The sequence below is a fragment of the Cryptomeria japonica genome, chromosome 5, assembly GCF_030272615.1.
Source record: "Cryptomeria japonica chromosome 5, Sugi_1.0, whole genome shotgun sequence".
NCBI lineage: Eukaryota > Viridiplantae > Streptophyta > Pinopsida > Cupressales > Cupressaceae > Cryptomeria > Cryptomeria japonica.
Genome location: NC_081409.1, coordinates 800,985,495 through 800,997,405, shown reverse-complemented (window position 1 = coordinate 800,997,405; position 11,911 = coordinate 800,985,495). Strand labels below are relative to the sequence as shown.

Sequence of the window (11,911 nt, the reverse complement as noted above, 5' to 3'; positions counted from 1 at the left end):
CTTTACCTCAAGCAGTTAAGCTTATAACTTAGAGGACTTGGAGGACGCTCTGATACCAATTGATAACTCAATGATGAGTAGATAGTACCAAACTGGTACTAAGAGGGGGGGGGGTGAATCAGTATAGGCAAAAAACAACAGTCTTAAACCGATGTGATAGCAAACACTTCAAAAGACTGGCAGATAGAGATAGCGGTTTGAAACAGAGTGCAACCGGTAAAGCTAAGAATGTCTGAGACAAGCATTAACTGGTTAATCATTTAGCCTTTCACCCAGCTTGATACTACACTACCATTTCATCCTTATGCATAAATAGGTGATCTATCATCAGATCATAATAACAACTAGTTCAACATGTTTTATTGCCAGGCATAAAACACAGAACCATCATATGCTTAACAAACAATAGCAAAGCGTCACAAAATAAAAGCATCACACATGACACACATATTTTTCACGTGGAAACCCAACTGGGAAAAACCACGATGGGGATGAATACCCACAAGCTATTTTTGAACTCTTTGAAAGTCCGCTCTGTTATGAGCCTTGTCCAGTTAGAGACATTACAATAGGTTCTGCTAGGAACCGATCCTGTTAGAGATCACCCGGTTAAGGGATGGCTACAATACCCAATTAAGGGTTAAACCCTGTTAAAGGTTACCTTGTTAGAGGACTTCAAGAACTCAATAGATAAAGGACTTTGAACTCAGTAGCTTAGAGTTACCTTGTTAAAGTATTTTCAGCAAGCCGGTTAAAGCTACCATGTTAAGGGATTTTCCAACTGTTGAGGTGGTTAGAGATCAACAGGTATTACAATGATCTGGTAACAACACTCAATGCCAATGCAAATCCACTTAAGCTCCTCTTTTCCTTCTGCACTTACACTCTGCAAGTATCACGTCTCTCCTTTTGGTCTGGCAAGAATCACTTATCCCTTCTCTTGGATACTCACACACAACTTTTGCCAACAACCCTAGAAAGAGTCACAACATCGACCTTATCGAAAACAGTTAGGTCAGTAGCATAAACCCTAAACCCTAAACCTAATAGGTTAAGGAATTCAAATGGTTCAATCCTGACCATTGTGCATGCTGAATTAATCTCCATCATTCATTTTCTGCCTTTTTCATGGCGGTTGATAACCCATCACACGTTATCACTGTTTTACAGTCTTCTCATATTCTCGAGGTAGATAGGCAAGATCTTCTTCATGCACGATCCTTCATGTACATAGGGCTTACATGGCAACATGATCTTGTTCTTTATTTTCATGCTAACTCATTGCACAAAGTCATCAGTTGAGCCACACAGGCTTGAAGCACTTCAACCGATAACCCTAAAGTTGAGACTACGAACTGGTAGTCATTCAACGCTTCCATGTGCCGGTTCCCATAACCATATGTCGGTTCACCTTTGAACAAGCACATTGCTTCACTTTGGCACAAATGTCGGTTCACAGTGTTATACCAGTTCTCACATATGGTGGTTCACACCTCTGCAACATATTGACTTCAATGAAAACATACAATGTCATTATGTCCTCATACCAGTTCACATAATGCCAACAGATATTGGTCACTTGACACAAGGGTTCAAGGAAAATTTCATGATTATAAGATTATTCTCATATCAGTTCTACTAGTCATTCTATTGTTGGAAGATATTGGGTCTCTCGGTAGCTCTTTGTAACTTTCCCTGAAGTAGTGACCTTCAGTTATAAAAGTATATGCATCTCACCCTAAGGTTGTACACCTTAGCCTTGCAAGTCCATCAAGTGCATAATTCTCCTTGGAAATGAGCCTAAATTATTATAATCAATTTATTTATATTGTGAGTATGATTCTCACCATGGTTTGTTTGTTGGGATTTCCATGTAAATATGATGTTTATGTGTTGATGGTTGATGTTTTTGCAGTATTATTGAAGAATGGTTAAATATTGTTTAAATCTTGATAGATCAATTTTTAGAGATCTAGACTAACTCACCCCTCTTCTCAGTCTTGTCATGGATTCAACAATTCATATCAAAGCAAGGTTAATTTTAGAAGAGCTTAACCACTTGTGGTAGATTCAAAATGGTGCAGGATCTCAATTTCAAATCACCAAGATTTGATGGCACAAATTCTCCTTATTGGAAGGAGAGGATGTAATATTATTTGAAAAATTTGTCAAGTGGAATCTAGGGAATTATCACATCTGGCTATATGCCTCCACTGAATGAAGATCAAACTCTGAATGAAGTTAAGAATCATGAGAATAATGCAAAGGCTAGAATTATCATTATTAGTTGTTTAAGTGATGTAGTATTTACCAAAGCTACCAGATTAAAAGGATCCAAAGAAGTCTGGGAAAAGTTAAGTCAAGCATATGAAGGAGATCCTAAGACAAAGTAGGCTAGGTTAATGAATTTGAAACATAATTATGAATGTCTAAAGATGGCTGATGATGAAGGTGTTGAAGGTTACATACATAGGGTAAATGAGATTGTGAATGATATCAAAGGTGTTGGTGGAAAGATAGAAGAAGGTGATGTTGTGAGAAATATTTTTTTGGTTCTGCCTAAACCCTACAAGCCTAAGAAGTGTTCTATTGAAGAATGTCATGATTTAGATAAGTATACAATTGATCAACTCCTTGGATCACTATCTGCCTATGAAATATCTGAGATGGAAGATATCAAAAGGGAAAGAAAAGAGATACATTTAATTTTTCAAAGATGGTTGAAGATGTACTAGAAACAAGTGAAAGTATGGATGAGATCCAAGAAAACTTTGTGAGAAGACTAAAGAGAGGAACTAGAAAATACAAAGGTAAGTTACCTCCAAAATTCTTTAATTGCGGAAGAACTACTCATTATGATTGTAAATGTATGTATAAGGAAAACTTGTAAGATATTTGATGATAATGAAAATAAGAGTGGGCACAAAAGATATGACTAGAAGAAAAGGATAGATGATGGAGATAAAGGAAAAATGCATTCATCTGAGGATGAAGATAGTGATGACTCAAATGAAGAATCTCTATTTCTATCTATAGAGGAAAATAATAAGGAAATGTTCGGGAGACCAAAATGAATGAAGAGCAATAGAAATTTAGTATGTGAAAATATTGCATTGCATTGCCAAAGTGGAACCAAAATCTTGGATCATTGACTCCAGATGCTCAATCATATGAGTGGTGATGAAGAGAAGTTCATCAATCTTGAAAAGTATGATACAGGACCAGTAAAATTTTGAGGAGAGTAAGTTGCACCTATTTGTGCGATAGGAAGTATTACAATTAGTGGTAAGAATAAAACTCATGATGTTTATTATGTTGAAGGTAAGAGACATAATTTATTTTGCTATTCAGAGGTGGAATAAAAGGTTATGAAGTCACTTTCAATAAGTTCATCTGTTTGATTAGAAAAGAAAAATCTAGGAGATTGGTTATAGAACTTGTTAGAATAAGTGGAAATATCTATGATATAAAGGATACAAGCGGGAGAAAGTGTTTGGTAGCATACAGCAGTTAATGTCTGTTGTGCAATAAAAGAATGGGACATGTCAAGTTTGATAACATTGTGAAGATTAGTAATACTAAAGTTGTGAGAGATTTACCAAGAATTATCAAACTTACTAATGTTGTGTGTAGGGGCCATCAACTAGGAAAATATATGAAGAGGAGATTCAATAACAAGATATATTCTACTTCTAAAACTTTGGAGCTAGTCCATATAGATCTTTGTGGACCTACTAGGAAAAAATGACTTAATGGAGAAAGGTACTTTATGTTTCTTATTAATGGTTACTCTAAGATGCCATGGGTTACATTCTTGAAAGAAAAATATGAAGCATTTGAAAAGTTTAAAGTATTAATGTCAATGGTTGAAAATCACGTAGATGCTAAAATCAATTTTTTGAGATTTTATAGAGGAGAGTTTACTTCAAATGAATTTGATAGTTCCTATGAAAATATGGAATTAGAAGGCATTTTTCTGTCCCAATAACCCCTCAATAGAATGGAGTTGTAGAAAGAAATAATAGGACTATTATGAGATGGCTAGAACTATGTTGAAAGATTCTCACTTTGAGTTAATGTGTATTGAAAAGAAGTTGTGCATACTCCTATCTATGTTTTTAACAAGGTACAAGAGTAAAAATAATGAAGACATCTTATTAGCTTTAGAATGGAAGACCTCCTACTATGAAGTATTTCAATATATTTGGAAGTAAGTGCTATATTAGGATAGATGAAGATGATCTACGAAAGTTTGATAGCAAAGAAAATGAAGGGATATTTTTGGGATATGCTACAAACAACAAAGTCTACTGGTATTGCAACAAGAGACTAAATAAGATAGTAGAAAGTACAAATGTAAATTTTTTTGAAGAATAGGGTTAGATTACCTATGAACCTAAACTGGGGACTGAATTTGAAATTATTTTAGTTGTTGTAGAAGCGAAGGTTGATCCGGAAGACAATAAGGGAAAAAAGACAAATGAAAGATAAGAAGAAGAACCATATATTGGCAAAAGAACCAATCAAAAGATTAGATTATTGGAGATAAAAAACAAAGGTGTTCGAACAAGAAGAAGAGTTATGGAAGCCAATGAGCAAGAAAATTATTGTTTTCTCTCACATGTGGAACCAAATCTTATGAGGAAGAAGAAAAGAAGAAATTTGGGTAAAGACAATGGAAGAAGAGTTAAATCAGATACAGTAAAATCAGACATGGGAACTGTTACCCAGAATAGGGGACAAAAATTTGATAGGAACTAAGTAGGTGTTCCAAAATAGGCTAAATGAACAAGGACAAGTCACAAGGAACAAGGCAAGGTTGGTATGTAAAGTTTATTTACAAGTTGAAGGTATCAATTTTGAGAAAAAAAATTCTTTAATAGCTAGGGTGGAAGCTATAAGAATGTTTCTTTCTTTTTTTTCTTATAAGAACTTTATGGCATTTGAGATGGATGTCAAGCCATCTTTTATAAATGGAGAACTTGAAGAAGAGGTATATGTTGAACAGTTGGATGGGTTCAAGTTGTCAAAAGATATGGATATGGTTTTTAGATTGAAGGAGGCATTATATGGAATCAAACAAGCACCTGGGGATTGGTATGCTAGATTCAATAGATATCTATTAGAGTACAATTTTAGAAAAGGTATTGCTGATAAAAATATCTACTTAAAAGTTGGAGGTAACAAACAACTGATTGTTGTTTCTTATGTTGATAATATTATATTTGGAGGAAATGATGATCTATGTAAGGAATTTGCAGAAGAGATGGAGAAGGAATTTGAAATATCAATGATTGGTGAACTAGCATTCTTTCTTGGTTTGTAAGTTACGCAACTAGAAGATGGATTTTCATTTCTCAAGCCAAAAATGTAAAGGGATGCTAAAGAAGTTTGAAATGGAGAACTGTAAATTGATTGCAACCCCCTTGACTATTGGTTTTAAGTTAAGAAAAGATGATAAGTCTTCACAAGTTGATCAAAAAAAGTACAAATCCATGATTGGAGGATTGTTATATTTAACCGCCTCTAGACTAGATATCATGCAAGATGTTTGTTTAGTTACAATATTTTAGGTTAATCTAAAGCAATCACATGATCAAGAAGTAAAGAGGATTTTTAGATACATGAAGGGAACCCTAGATTTTTGTCTTTGGTATAAGAATAAAATAGATTTCATGCTAAAAGTGTGCATAGATGTTGATTGGGCTAGATGTGTTGATGATAGGAAAAACACAAGTAGAGGTGCATTTTTCTTGGGAGATAGATTAGTCTGTTGGTTAAGTAAGAAGAAGGGTTCAGTATCTCTATCTATTATAGAAGCATAATACATTGCAATAGCATCTTGTTGTACTCAAGTTATGTGGATGAAACAAACTTTTAAAGATATCAAAGTAGAGTATGATGAAGCTATTCCCATCATGTGTGATAATACTAGTGCCATAAATATTTCAAAGAATTCGGTAATGGATTTGAGGACTAAGCATATCTCAATCCAGTATCATTTCTTAAGAGAGAAGGTTGTAGAAAAGGAGGTCACATTAGAGTATATTTCTACAAAAGAATAGGTTGTAGACATCTTTAATAAACAATTGGTAAAGGATGTTTTTGAGTATCTCAAGCTAAAATTAGGGGTTACTGTCCCTCCTTCCTCTAACTAGATGTATAGATGAGTTTCATCTTTCCAGGGGGACATTCAAAGCTTATTCTTTGTCTCCTAGATCGACATTGTTGTTTCTCTTAGGGGGAGCAATGGAGTATGTAGTTTCTTTTGGTTTTTGGAGAGTAGTAGAAAAAGGATGGTATTTATGTAAGAAGGAATGGTGCAGAGATTAGTATGTCATGTTGAGTTGTGCCCTTTGTCTTTAATGTCAAAGGGGGGAGAAATTTTGGTGCTACTATGTTTATTTTTCTTATTATCAAATGTTGCTATCAATGACCAAGAGGGCGATTGTTGGAAATTTGAGTTATATTGTCATTGATGTCAAACTTGTTGTTCCAAATTAAGTTTGGTCTATATATGATCTTGTACTATTGTAGGTTTATTTGCTTGGTGTTGTTGTTTAGTTTGATGCAAGTTTATGTGTCTGGTGTTGTTGTTGAATTTGTGTTGGTGAAGTATCTCTAGAAAGTTACAGTTGTGGAAAGTTCAATATGTAGGAAAGAGTATTTAATGCACTAGTGGTAGAATCCTTTTCATTCATCGGAATGGTGAATATTATATTTTGTGGTTTTGAACATATTGTATGTGCTATGTGGATGTCGCATCATCTAGTTTTTTGGTTCGTGGATTGTAGAAGTTTGTTGTTGTTTCTTTTTGATAGTGATGGCATCTATTAGACTGGTCCAAATAGTTCTTGGTGGCCTCATGATATGTAGAATCTTGTGTTGTGTTTAGATATGTTCATTTGGTTCATGCAATACTTCAGTTCAATTCTCTGGTGGTGTTTCAATTCTGCAAGTGAGTTATGTTGGTTTGTGTTTGGTATGTTTGGTTGTGTTATGTATTTCGATGTGCCCGATTGGATTATCTTGATTAGATCATACTTTTGGTCTAGATATCTATTAGACATCGACTTAGAATATTGTTATGGGTCTCGTCATGGTGTGTGGAAATTCACATTAAGTAATTTGCATGTAATTTGCATTAGAAAATATTTTGGCCAACTGGCTACTAAGTTTTATTATTTACCTACATGTTACATTTGATGCCAACTTTGGAGGATGTGTTAGTGTGTTTGATGTATTAGATTCAAATTAGAAGGATGTTTTATGAGGAATCTGGGTCCCCTCTTTCACCTGGAGTGGACTACATTGGTTATTTTTTGGTCCAAGTGGCTTATTTTATGCAATATCGTATACTCTGTCTATGGCCAACCCTCAACTAGGTCTTTGATGATCTCACTTGTATTTAGGAAGTGTGGATGTATGAGATGTGTAGTGGGAGTGTGAATTTACATAAAGTGAATGTAAATGATATGCAAGTAAATTTGATATTGTAGATGTGCAAAAGTTTGTTTGTGAAGAGATTTGATGGTGATATATTCAACATGAAAGTGTTTTAAGATAGTGGTTGATGTTAGATGTGTTTTCCATGATATTGGTCACTTGATATAGAGGTTCAAGAACACTTTCATGATTAGGAGATCCTTCTCATATCAGTTATGCTATTCTTTCTATTATCGGAAGACATTGGATCTCTTGGCAGCTCTTTGTATCTTTCCCTAAAGCAATGATTTTCACTTGTGCAAGTCTACGTATTTTTCCCTAAGGTAGTGCACCTTAATCTTGCAAGTCTATCAAGTGCATGACATAAAAGAGAAACAAATCCCTAGGCTCTAACTATCCATGCACTTTCTTGCACTTCAAATCTTTACCACCTTATAAATGAGCCTTGCTACTAAATTATTAAAAAAAACAAAAAAACTTAAGTCTATTGGGTATGGAAAGCTTAGACATAAAATATTTGACAAAGTAAGTTTGGAATGTCCTCTTCTTCATCATCCTAATTAGAAATTTAGGTTTTGTGGGATGCAATAGTCAATCTAGATTTTAAAGAATTTAACTTGGATGCATCCAAGCATAATGAAAAATAATTTAGAGCTTAATCATACCTCAAATTTGTTGATGCATCTTGAATATAAAAAAACTTGACAATTCTAAGATATGAATGTGAGGTACTCAATAAAATATAACATATATCAATCTTAGATCTACAAAATAAAAGATTAAGAATAAAAGATAAGGTACATAGAAAATATAAATTAGGATAATGAATGTGAGGTACTCAACAAAATATAACATATATCAATCTTGGACCTAATAAATAAAAGATCAAGAACAAAAGATAAGGTACATAGAAAATATAAATGAGTAGAAATGAAGCGTACAAGAAAAAAAATAAAAAAAAAATAAGATAAACAACTAAATTATTCTTAATAATAGAGATGAAGCTTAACCAAAACACATAATAGAAAAAATCAACATATATATCCAAAGTTATTTAATACAAAGACAAAATCATGAGCAGGTAAAAGACATTCAATACTAACCATTCAATAAACTTATCTGATCAATCACCAATAGAAAGCTGCATAGCATCGCTGAAATCTACAATTGCCAATGAAAATACATTTCCCTTTTTTGTAAGCAGCTCATCCACAGACTTTCTTTTCAAGGAAAGAAGATAGAAGGGTTAGGATTCGATCTATGCCAAAATTTTAAAGATTTGGGTAGATCCTTGAAGACGAAGTAAAAATCTGTCGTTGTAAATCGAAACAAGTAATGGAGAATTGCTGTTATTTTAGATTTCTATATATACACGGTTTGTAAGGATCATTGCATTCATTGTTGTGGCTTAATCCATATGGACCATTGCATTCATTGTTGCGGTTCAATCCATATGGTGTTTTTCTCTATTTCATCATCAGCTTGTTTTGATGGGTATGCTCATGCTTATTTCATTTCTTCTTCTAAACATAAATTATCTGTTGGAGTCTCCACATATTCTCATATGAAAGAGGAGCTTTAAGTATGTAATTGTGTTTCAGTTTTAAGCTTCAAATTTCAAAGGCACCAACAATTAAAGCTCCACTTTCAAATGAGATTATGCGAGAATCCAACAAATAATTTATATTCAAAAGAAATGAATATAGATATGAATCTAGAGTTGAGAATGATGTGAGAATCACTGAAAAAGAAGGTGATTTTTCAATTATTTTATTAAATAATAGTATAACATTGTTAAAAGTTTAAAACATCATAGTTTTAGATCTATTTTTTTGAATAAGTGCATCAGATTCTATTAATGAATGTGTGGGATTCTATTAATGTTTCACTTTCAGATCTGATTTTCTGTATATTTTGGCTTATTGTGAATAGATTATATTAATGTTCCACTTTCAGATCTAATTTTCGCTTATTGTGTGTAGATTGAAACAGCAGCTATAAGGAAACTGGTTTTGATTGATCTCATTCTATGAAAATTTCAGCATTTGTAGGGTTTTGTGATATTTTTCATGGGAACTCTACCCATTTTTCTCATAAAAAATTTGTGCAGAATCTGTGCTTTTCTTTCTGGGAACACCTACGGGGATGGATCAGTTTTGTTGTGATTAATTTCGTTCTACAACAATTCTGTGTTTATCTGCTGAATATATGGCATTGGTTCTGTGGATTTATCTAAGGCTGTTTCAATATAAGGTGTTAGTGTTATATCTCTATTTGTTTCTTCAGGTAGATATTTTCTAACTGTAACATTAATTTTACATTTACTCGATGGTTGTGAATTTTTATTTATTTTTTAGTTCATGTAAAAGAGTAGAAATATTAATGCATCTATTAAGTTTTTTAAATGTCAAAGTATATTTTAGTGAGAATCAAGAATTAAAATATATTGATTAAGTTTTCTAATATCTATATTCTTGGTCTGCTGGTGAAGTTGAATGGTTCTAAATGAGGATCACGTCTTACACAGTGCAAGGCTCCAACATCATAAGGATGAGGCCACTATCATTCCTTGGCTCTTACCTCAAGAGGTTTCACCCTGTAGGCTTGTCTTGGGTGCATTCTGCTTGTCTTACTTGTCTTATTAGTATGATATAAGATTTTGACTAATTCATTGGAAATTTTTTAGTAGAATGATGTAAGATTTAGACTTATTTAGTGAAAGTTTTATTGTATTTTTATAATATTATCATAAACAACATAATTTTATAATAGTGACACTATTACATAATAATAGTAACTATTTTTGTCTTATTCCTTTTGACTATGCAATAATTGATAAGTGGAGCAATTTGCGTTTTAATAATAATTATAATTTAAAAAGTACATAAAATTATAAATATCAAACATATATAAAATAATAAGACTTTAGTTACCCATTCATATTATAACGATGAGATGTCAATAATTTCTCATTATTATATTATAAATAAAATTATTTATTTTTTGATCATGCGTAACAAAGCTGTGGTAAAAATGCATATTAATTTGAAACCAAAAAATAGAGCAGCCCATAAATAGGGGTGCATTAAGATGGTCCCTAATTGGGAATAATTACAAAAAAGGCATTTGCCCAAGCCAAAATAGTTATTGTAGCCACATACAGTAACATAACCTACACAATTGTGAAGGCAAGCAACTGTGCTTACATGAATTTGTAGGCACAAAGATTGCAAAATACCTTGCCAAATGGCTGAGCAATAATAATTATCTATATTTTCCCCTTTCTTGGATGACCGCAAGTTTATTTGATGTTAAGGATGTTGCTTCCTCCTCTTTACTTTTTCCATCCAGAATATTTTGGATGGGAGCTCTCAATTTATGAACCAACATGATTGCCCATGACCAAATCATTTTCCAGTAGTTTTGGAGAGCAAGCCAAGGTGAAATCTGTTAGTGTGGGTGTCCTGTGAAATTTGAGATTCCACAGTGGGCCCATTATCATTGTGGATAGAGAAGGAAAATGAGGGCGATCCCTAGGTCAGGAAAGAGAACAAGCCTTTGTATTTTTAGCAAGGGCTTGAGATAGATTCAAATCTTGAGAGGTAGGAGGAATGACATAATGTTGAGACTCAACCCTAGCCCACCAAGAGGGTTTTCTAGAAGATGTTAAATATCCCACAACACTTTGTTTTTGACATTGGAATGTACGGTGATTAGTTGAGAAGCATCTTCTACATCTAAAGTAAATTTTCTCATATTCCACTAGTTGCTTCCATCCTCTACTACCCATCATCAATAGTACCAATAGGTAGGCCTTTGGATAGATCCATTTCAACACTTATTCAAGCATAGGTGGTGTTTTAGAAGTCAATAGTTTCCTTGGAGGTGCAATGATATTTGCCCAATCTTTCTTGATGGTTCGAAGGTGATCAACTCCCCAAAATTGTAGAGGAAGATATGATATCTGCACCCAAAAGTAAGTTGTGATAAATATTTATGTGTGTGGATCAAAAGAAAGGAACCATGGTTTCATACACTAGAAATCACCTTGGAAGATCCATGGACCATTCTCTAGTACCAACTTTCTATTCTCCTAAGTTAAATTCCAAAATGAAGAATCCCCGAGCATAGGGGTAAATCCAAATCTCACCCTTCATGAATGCTTTCAAATTCTCAATAATCCATGAATGCAGATCACATAGTTTTGGCCACACCTTTGTTAACCTACAAAGTAGGGCACAATCCTAGAAAAATTCTTCCCACTCCATATGCCCAAATCATCCAGACATACCTCAAGAATTGAGGAGGAAGGTTGAATAGGACATAGCTTGGAAACAATATTGTTGACCTTTTTTGTGTCAACCCTGCCATGCAGATAACAGATATGAGTTTTTAGATAATATGCATGTTATGCACACTATGTTGGAGTAGTTAGGGTCTTTTCATCTATTCGGGCTCCAAGTTC

At 33.5% G+C, this 11,911-nt stretch overlaps 1 long non-coding RNA gene across 1 annotated transcript; it reads left to right on the top strand.

Annotated features, from left to right (window-relative positions):
• Positions 1-8,682: 8,682 nt before the first annotated feature.
• Positions 8,683-10,212, top strand: LOC131875672 (uncharacterized). The gene is made up of 3 exons (XR_009372464.1): positions 8,683-9,199; positions 9,429-9,732; positions 9,938-10,212. It is a non-coding gene; the product is annotated as an uncharacterized LOC131875672 (long non-coding RNA).
• The last annotated feature ends 1,699 nt before the right edge of the window (positions 10,213-11,911 follow it).